Below are 9,466 nucleotides of genomic sequence, written 5' to 3'. Positions count from 1 at the left end.
TGCCCTATAAGTGTGCTAGGAGAAGCCTGCGCTCTGTCACACGAGTCCCCAGTTCCTCTCAGATGAAGGCACTCCGGAGCTGACGGCGCATGTCACAAGGAGGAAGAGGGGACATTTTGTGCAGGAGACAGCTTGCTCTTACAGAGCTCTGTAAGCATAGATTTAAGGTTTTCTCCATTATCTCCAGTGGTTTTCTTACCACTGTGCACATTGCGTGCCATTTTCTTTCCTTCTTGTCAGTATGCTTTCATTTGGTTTTTAGCTTCGTGCCAGTGCCATTCTGATCCTGTTTTGCAAAAGGTAAAACTAATCAAAAAGCACAGGAACTTGCTGTTGGTTCCTCCTTCAGGAGTGTCGGTGAGAGTCTTTTGTGAGTTTATTTCTTTGTTTTCAATGTTCTTTGCTTTGAACTGTTAACTAAAAACAAGGAAGTGGTTACCTGAGCGAGAGTAAAAATCGGTTTAATTTAAATTTTCACTTTGTACATCCTGCAGGGCTTTTGCTTGGTCCAGTCTTTTTGTGCTGAATACATGTAATTTGGCTTTGACTAGCGAAGTAACCATTGGGTAAGCTGGCAGAGGAAAGTGGGAGGGAAGCTCGTGTTTTTGATGCAGTTTTGGTGGTGTAGCAGACCACTTGATGTAAGATGAGACTGAAAGTGCACAGGACCCAATTAGTGCCCATTTTCTGTTTTCTCTTGATTGGCTGCAGAGTCAGCGGCTTAATTAAGCAGAAATGGGGAAGTAGAGTTAATGTTCATTATAACTAAAACCAAAACAGCTGTTTACCTTGCCGAAGCCTTGTGAGCTAACATCTATAAATCTTACCCCGAGGAACACTCTCTCTGTAAAACATGCCTTTCCTGCTATCCTCTGATATCATTTTACATACTCATTTTCACAACATTTCCTAATCAGATTAATTAACACATTAGGGTATAATTCTTATTGTCTACAGAAATTACTTCAATTAAAACTATTAACATATTATCATAATTGTTATATTATTACATCTCGCTTTGTTACTACTCAAAAACTACTCTAGCAAACCCAAATGCTTGCAATTAGCATAAAATTGTCATATCTGCACTTCTCATCTTAACTGAGGGAAAAGGTAATTGTAAACTTATTGAATAATTTTGTATTTCTGTGCTGGAGTTTCTGCAGTGAGAAGAGGTGAGAGGGGCAGTGTCTGTCCCACACGATGAGGCTCAAAATATTTTGTCTTGATTGGGCCCTACCATGCCCAACAGGAGTGTGAGCTCTGTGCAGGGAATTAGGAAGTTATACAGAGGAGCAGAAGGCAGTGATGGGTATAAAATGGCTATATTTATGCTGAAAATCAATATATCTTTCTGAAGGAAGTCAGTTTTTGGTGTGGTTGTCTTGTGCGAGGAGTGAAAGCAAGAGGCACAGCTAGCTTTAATGTTGAGCTTTGGTACACACAGTCTTCTTACAGTCCAGATGAAATAGGCTATCTGTCTAAAAGCAAAAACCTACTGTTAATGTAATTAAAATGTTAACATTTCAATCAAAGAATTATTAGCGGTCCAGATTTACTTTTGAATAGAAAAGAAAGAATAGTGTTACAGGTGTAGTAATAATAATAGGTTTAAAAACATTTCATACTCGTCTGAGTTTCCACTTCTTTTTGTCAAGTTTTGCTCACTTGCAGTCTATGGGCAGTAGCTTTAATTTTGGAGCTCAGGAGCTGTTGCAGCGAGGTCTCAAGCACCAAGGCCCACACAGGGAATGGCATGTTGTTGTCAGGGCTTCTTCCTCTGTGCTGTAATGAGTACGATGCTGATATTGATGCTTTCTTCTTCCTCAGTTTGGGCTCTACTCAGGCTGTTGTTGTTTTGTTTTTTTTTTTGTAACATGCTTTTACAGCTTGTTTTCTTTGTTGGATTGTAACACTGCCTTACTCCCGAATACAGTGTGGATGCAACGCCTTACATACTTTCTCTTTCTTATCCCTAAAACTGTGGGCTCGTTCAGCTGTCTGGGGGTGAATTTTTATCACCATCACTCTATATTCCATCTGATCCCATCCCATGCCTCAGCTCTTCTATGCTGCATTGCATGTCACCTTTCTGAGGCAGCTATACTATATCCATGCTCCTCTGTGCTGTGTGGTTATATGGCTTTGTAAATATTTCATCCTACACAGGCTAACTACTTGTTACTACTGTCTGTATCAAAATTGCACTGAAACCACATGATTATGTGAAGATAAGCAAAAGTAAAATAAATTAGGCACCAGCCACCTGGTCATTAGGAAAATTGCTGCTACAGCTAAAGCAAAGCTCCAGGCTGGGCTGCACAAGTGTAGACAAGCCTGATCCCAAGGCTGTGCAGGCTCAGCACAAAGCCTGGGGCTATTTCTGGCAGTGGCAATACAGTATTTACTGGGCTACAGGGCTTGAACTTGATGAATGAGATCATTATTTGGGCTTACCTGTTTTTGGCCAGGGACCAAGCTTGGTGACACAGAATGTCCTTTTTGGTCTTAGGATCTTATCGACACCTTGAACTGCTGAAATAGAAAAGGAACACTTTACAGAGCCATTTTATATTGCTTTACCAGTAGTAGACAGGTTGAACAGAAAACAAGAAAGTTGATCTAACTGAGGTAGGTAATTGCTGCCATTCTTCTAAGCCATATGTATTCCATTTGTCTTCATGATATTGCTGTGAAAAAGCTGTTATCCTCCTTTGCAGATAGATGGTATTTATCTACAGTTGCCCTAGGATGCCACTGTAGTCAATGGAGAGACATTGCTGCCTCCATTTTAGTCCACCTGAAGTCTGAATTGCCATCTAAATTGATTATTTCTTTTCACAGGCTAAATAGGAAATCCTGGACACACAGATTTAATAAATCTGAGCCAAAGAGATTAGAGATTTGTCTACAGCAGATGAGTTTCAGAGCCTGTGCTTTCACAGCTGTTATGGGTAACTAGCTTAGTTTAAATTTGTTTCATGTATGTTCTATATAGGCAGCTGACTTAGTTTAGACTGTAGTGTTATTATACCCCAAATGAGATGTGTCCACAGGAAGTCTATAGCTGAGCCTAGAATTCAATACTCGTATTTTAGATGAGAAGATAATGCCCTAATCAGTTCTCATCCATGTAATGTGATGTCAGTGGCACTACTAAATTCTTTTCAATTTGGCTATCACTCCAAACTGTTAAGCCATCTGCTGGTGGCAGCCGAAAAGATGACAATATAATAAATTACTAGAAAAAGTTAAGATGCCTAACATCTGTTCACCACCAAGCTCGACCATCTTCCCTGTATTGATGTTCTGTCATCTTGTGACACAGTCAGAGAAGATGCCTGCTCCGAAGTTCTTGCACATTCAAATCACTTACAGCTGGACCTGCATTCCAGGCATCCATCTTTTTGTAAATTTTAGGACAAAATAAGGAATAACAATAGAAAAGAGTGAAGGTGGAAGGAGAAAAACAAAGAGTTTCTTAAAATATCCCAGAATGTTCCTGGCTCAGGCAGCAGTCTTTATCTACTCAGTCTTCGTTATGATTGATGAAGAAATATCTAATGATGGCAAGCAGAATTTTGCAGGACAGAAATAGAAGCTGCTGCTTCTTTGGAGCTGCATGACTGTGTGTCCTGGAATTATGCTCTGCATAATATTGTAATCAAAGAACAATTTGTTTAGAGTAGTGTGGACCACGCCAGTTAGTGCAAACAATGCAAACGTATTTTAGGTGAGATTATGCAGCTCTGAAGGTGCTGGTCGGCAAGCATTGTTGAGAAAATATGCACATAATATTTACTTAAAACATTCCTGGATCCTCCTTTGGTGTTATTAGTCTGTCTTAAAAATCTGCAAACACACACTTATCAAAAACTCACTGCAAAACATTAGGCATTTAGTGAAGTCAAATACAGAATAGTGGATGCCATAGCAGAACACAGTTAATGGTTAAGCTGTGACTTAGCTTACATCCAAGTGCAAACATAATTAAATTAGAAGAAGCCCTGAACCAAATGTAGATGTGGCCTGCTTAGAATGCAAAGAAGAGTCTGACTCCCATCCTACTGCTTCAGTCTTCTGAAGCAAAACTGTAGGAGACAGAAGTCCAGAGCTTGAGTTGCCATGCTGTAGATTGATAACATTCTGCTCATTATTGTGACACAAGCTTGCACAAAATGGCATGCCCTAAGAGATAAGACTGTAGGCACTGTAGGTTGTGGCACTAATTTAGGGAAATTTCCTTACAGTAGGTAAGCAATATCAGTTGCTTCCCAGTTTCCTCTTCTAAGTTTATTCTGCTCCTCTTTAATTTCTCCAGGCATTGTAATTGATTTCTACTATGTTCTGAACTGCTCTCTGGAGCTGAATCCACTTCCTTACATTAAGCAGAAGGATAGTCCTTGTCTTATATTATTGGAAGTAATACAATTTAGTTGTGAGTACTTAATAAAGAATACAAACATAAGTAATGTAAACACCTGCATACTACATTGTGACCACCACTTTATTAGTAAAACCACTAGATTTGATCCTGGTAATATCTGATTGGAAATGATCTTCTGTGTTGCTATGAGTCCTGTGCTGGCGCATTTCTCTTCTTCATCGATAAAAATCAGTTCTTTCAGGTCTAGAGTTAGAAAGTATTCTTCCCTGTTGTTTTTTTTTTTGTTGTTGTTGTTGTTGTTATTGTTGTTTTTCCCTTTAGCAACAGTGTGCATCTTTCGCTCTGCTACTTCTCCTTATCTCTTTCTATCTTGTGGGTAGAGCTTTGAATCTGTGGGTTTGCGTTCCTTAGGTATAGCAAGTCAGCAAGCTACATTTTAGTGATCATGTTTTGGCAGACAACAGCCGAGATGTGTTGATGGCTGAAATAAGGAGCCAGTGGGCTAGCTGTGCATTTGTAACCTGTAAAGAGCATGATGAACTGTGGCTGAACTGAGATTCCAGCAATCAGTGGGCCAGGAAATGGGCATTCAAGGTCCTGTGACTCATTGCCAGCCAGAAATGCTGGGGGATGGTGAGATGTCCTGAACAGGTTGCCTAGGGAAGTGGTGGAGTCACCATCCCTGGAAGTGTTCAAGAAAAGGGCAGGTGTGGCACTGAGGGACATGGGTTAGTGGACATGATGGTGATGGGTTGATGATTGGACTAGATCATCTTAGAGGTCTTTTCTAACCTTAATGATTCTGTGAAAGGGTGGGAGGACAAAAGACACCACATATAGACTTGACTTATGTATTAATTTTGCAGAGGCAGAAAAAGAAATCAAATCTGTAACGGTCACTGGCTCATCCCAGCATGACTGTGGCTGACAATTTATAATAGGCTGTTAGTTTTCCTTATTAAAGGAATTAGTGATAGAGTGCCTTTTAGAATAGGGTGTGAGCTGGTGTGTTTGGTAGATAGGAGTGTCAGTGGGTACATCTGCTATTTGGGAAGGATAACGTTTCTAAGTGAGCTTGGGTGGGATGGGTCTTCCGAGAGGAGTGGACTGAGGTTGCTGAACAGCTTAAAGGATTTGTTCAGAGCAGTCATTAATCTGTCATTAGAAAGTGATTGCAAATGCCATTACTTTCGGTCCATCTATAGTGTTTCTCAAGCATGCCCCTGAAAGCCAGACACCATTCTGGAGGTTTAGCAGTAATTTGAATGCAACAAATTGTACCTGGAAAGCACAGATGTTGAAAGCTGAAAATCTGAAGGTGCCGTATGTTTCCTGTAATTGAAAGCAGGTGCCCTGAAGGAAGCAGAAATTCTGTTTCACTTTATGAAGTATCTAGTTGGCAGAGCTGGCAAAAAAATACCCTCTAAAGCTTCATTCACAAGGACTGGATAAGGCAGATTAAAGCTGTTGTTTTATGATAACTTTAAGGGGCTCCAGCAAGGGATTTATGTCATATAGAGTTGGGCACCATAGACAAAAGGAATAAAGTCCTTGTGTGTAGAGTTCAGAGCAGTGAATAAATTGAGCTGACTGTATTTAAAGGATGGAGTGAGTAGGAAGACTGCAATAAGCATGCCATATATAGCACTCAAAACTGAGACCAGCATCTCCAGCTCTTTGTGCCTCTTCCACTTCACCTCAGGACAAACGTTCTGTCCCAGGTCTTCAACAAGAGATACACGTTAAAGTTATTCCACTTATGAGTACTTCATAGGTTGCTCATCTGGTAGGCTAGCAATCTTTTACTTTGGTCACTGTATACAAAGACCCCAGTCCTGAAAATGAATAAAAGCTATGAAAGTTTATCTTTCCGAGTGTGACTCTTTGGGAAGCTGTCTGTGATGTGAAGCCTGCAGGATAATGAATGGCAGAACACTGCCTGATTGCCCTAACTGCAGCTCTGTCTGCAGGTTATACAAAGCTTTAGGAAAGCCTTTTTATGTTATTAGTTTAAATCTGTGCCTCAGTTTACCAGTAGGTGAAGGAAATGCCCCGAAGGTCCTCTGAAGATTATTGACTGTGTGTTTTTGGGTTTTGTTAGTGGATATTGTCATAATCCTAAAACAAGGAAGAAATATTAGCACCCCACTGAATTTAGTTGAATTGCATTCAAGCTGAGCACAGCCTACGGGTGTAGGTTGTATTTTACTTAAGAAGAAAAGAAAAAAAAATAGAAGAAGAAAAAAAATACACCAAAGTGATAGGAAAGCACCCCTAGCCCTCAAATTTATTTACTGCTTCCAGCCAATTTTGTACTACTGCAGGTTTGCAAAGCCAGGGTTATTTCTACTCACAGTCTGCGCTATAGCAAGTGTAGAGAAAACAACTTTGATCAAAACATTTTTCAGCTCTTTCTCTAACATTTCGTTCAAGAAACTGTTTCAGCTGGTGCCTGGCACTGTGTCCTTGTGCAGTTACTTCATCTCCCCAGAAAAACACACATCAGGTTCTGGAAGTGCCGACTGACCTGTGTGTGCCAGGCTCAGAACTCTCACTTGGAATCTCCAGCTGCCCTTTAAAGACTTTGCTGCACTTTTACAGTGTTCTCTTTCCTTTTGGATTCCCCGCTGTTTTATTCTTTTTCCTCCTTCAGTAATGGCAAGACATTTTCTAGGAATTTTTTTTGTCTTTGCCTGTCAAGCCACCTGAAAGAAAGAAGAAACGTCTATTGTCCACAGTGTGACAGAGATCATAAATTTTGTTGAGAAAATTGAGAATTATGCTTACTGCCTTTAACTAATGGGCAAGATTAGATAAGAAAATTTCTGCTTCCAACAACTGAAACAAAAGGCTTGATTTTCAATGGATATTAGTTTTCCATTCTTTCTTGTTCAACTATTTAACACCTTCATAGTGGATCTCACTTCTTGCCATGATTTTAAAAACTAGGAGTTCAGGGTGTACTGAAATGACTGTCCCCACCATTTCTCTCTGCATAGCTTCCTATACAGAAAAGGTCAAAAATGTCAGTCAGACAGTACCATTTGGCATGAAGATGAATATAGAAGCTAAAGAGGATTTAAAAATACATGATCTGGCATTTGAAACAGAGGGCTGGCAGCTGAGTCCTGCTTTTATTCTTTTATCTGCTGGTGACCTAGCACTTTGCCTCTTACGGGTATATTTCCAGATTTAATAGTCTTTTTGTTTCAGTGTATGGCAGTGGAGAAAGTTCTGCAAGGTCAGAGTCAGATTTTCAGGGAGTGAAAGAGCTGTCTGGGCAATGCTACCCCTCTCCACAGAGGCATCTGTGTCTACATTGAGAGCAGAAGATAGGGTTTGTGCTCTTTGTGCCTCAAAGATACTGAAAAGTTTACCCTAAAGTCATGCAAATGTCAGAGGAGAGGTAGGCATCCTTGACAGGGCAATCTGGTCCCCTTGTTTCTCACTCTTGATAGTAGAAGGAGGGAAAAGTGGCTGGTTTACTAATGGGACATTTACTGTGTGCTCAATGAAACCAGCCTGAGCTTTAGTACCTTAATTTTCCCATTTGTGATACACAGCTGAGGGCTCACAGAGGATTCACAATCCATAACACTCCTGTGTTCAATCTGCCTCCAGAAAGAAGGCAAAGTTAAAAGAGAAGGCCGTATCCTGATCAGTGTGGTGTTTGCTCTAAAAACTGCAATACACAGCATGAAAGTAGAGCACAAATACATACCTGGATATGGATATATGTGTGGTAAGAGAGTGGAACAAAAAGTCTTTTAAAAAAGGAGTACTAGATGTCTTATGAGCCATATTTATCTGTGCAGTGATGCTTTTAGGTATTGTTCTTAAGTATCTCTGGAAAGCAGTGAAATATGAGGGCTGTTCCAAAAGGGAGTTGGGGCACGGTGGTGATGAGTTGATGGTTGGACTAGATGGTCTTAGAGGTCTTTTCCAACCTTAATGACTCTATGATGCTAAGTAGTAACTCCTATTTGGTTATGTTGACCCATGACGTTGGCCTAGAGACAGATGTTGGTGGCATGGCAGTACAGGTTGAACCTTCCCACCAGTATTGTGTTACATTTTGTTCCCATGTGACAAATGGCAGCACAGGGGTAGTCTAACAGAATGACATCTGACACAGAATGAGGCAAAGTTGTATCACTGAATTCCTTTGTAGGGAAAGAAAGTGCACCCATTGACATTCTACACTTGCTGAACGTTTGTGGAGGCCAAACAGTGAACGTGAGCACAGTGAGGTGGTGGGTGATGTGTTTCTGCAGTGGGACACCTCCAGTGGTGCAGATTTTTACAAGTGCAGCATGCAGGCTCTTGTTCATCATTGGCAAAAATGCGTAGCTAATGGTGGCACCCATGTTAAAAAGTGGTGTTTTGTAGCTGAGACTTCAATCTATCGAGTAGTGTTATTGTGCTCTTTGTATCTGTTGTAGTTTCCAGGGAAATAAATGAGAGACATTACTTTTGGAGCATCCAGTTGATCTTGGAAATACCCATTTTTCAGTGTGTATTGTAAAGGTAAGGGGACCATTGTTTAGGATGTGACTGTTTGCAAGCAGTCAGGACTTTGTCTGTTCTCTCTGTATCTGTTGGCTCACCATTCTCTGGTTCTAATTGCTCATTTTTATTGTTACAATAACCTGTTAAAAATATTTAGAGGTATTGATTAAGCTTTGTCAAACAGTCAGAAGCCATCAGCAGTTAGCCAGCTTGCCAAACTGGGCATCAGTTGTTCTTGAAAAATGATAACAAATAACAACTTTCCAGCCTCCAGAGCTTAGAATGACATGAAGTCGGTTTGAATAACCCATGAAAATAACATGAATAATCTTCATGTCAGCTATTTGTCTTCTTCTGGAGTTACACAAAACTCCCTTCTGATGAATATGGGCTTTCTACACTTTTAGTGCTGTGTGTTTTACATTCTCCTTTGTCCATTGTGCCAGCTCCATAGTATCACCTTCAGGTATGAATTGTAGAGAAAGCATTAAAATAGTCAAATCGATGGATTGTATCATGGTGATTAGATTTCTGGGAAATTTCTATGAGGAAATCCAAGAAGTATTTTTT

At 40.3% G+C, this 9,466-nt stretch overlaps 1 protein-coding gene across 13 annotated transcripts in view; it reads left to right on the top strand.

Annotated features, from left to right (window-relative positions):
- The window catches only part of CELF2 (CUGBP Elav-like family member 2), a 301,902-nt gene that overhangs the window by 102,604 nt on the left and 189,832 nt on the right, over nt 1-9,466 (top strand). Inside the window, exons 2-3 of one of the 13 annotated variants that reach the window (XM_019619441.2) lie at nt 12-150; nt 263-357. The exons of 10 other annotated variants lie outside the window; for them this stretch is intronic. The gene's annotated coding sequence lies outside the window, so the exon portion shown is untranslated. Of the gene's footprint in view, nt 1-11; nt 358-9,466 lie in introns of all 13 variants that reach the window. 2 more of the 13 variants (XM_019619487.2, XM_019619466.2) reach the window with 2 other exon arrangements.

This window comes from Meleagris gallopavo, chromosome 1 (assembly GCF_000146605.3).
Source record: "Meleagris gallopavo isolate NT-WF06-2002-E0010 breed Aviagen turkey brand Nicholas breeding stock chromosome 1, Turkey_5.1, whole genome shotgun sequence".
NCBI classification, from domain to species: domain Eukaryota; kingdom Metazoa; phylum Chordata; class Aves; order Galliformes; family Phasianidae; genus Meleagris; species Meleagris gallopavo.
Note: the sequence above shows the minus strand (reverse complement) of the source record. Positions and strands in the feature narration are given on the sequence as shown.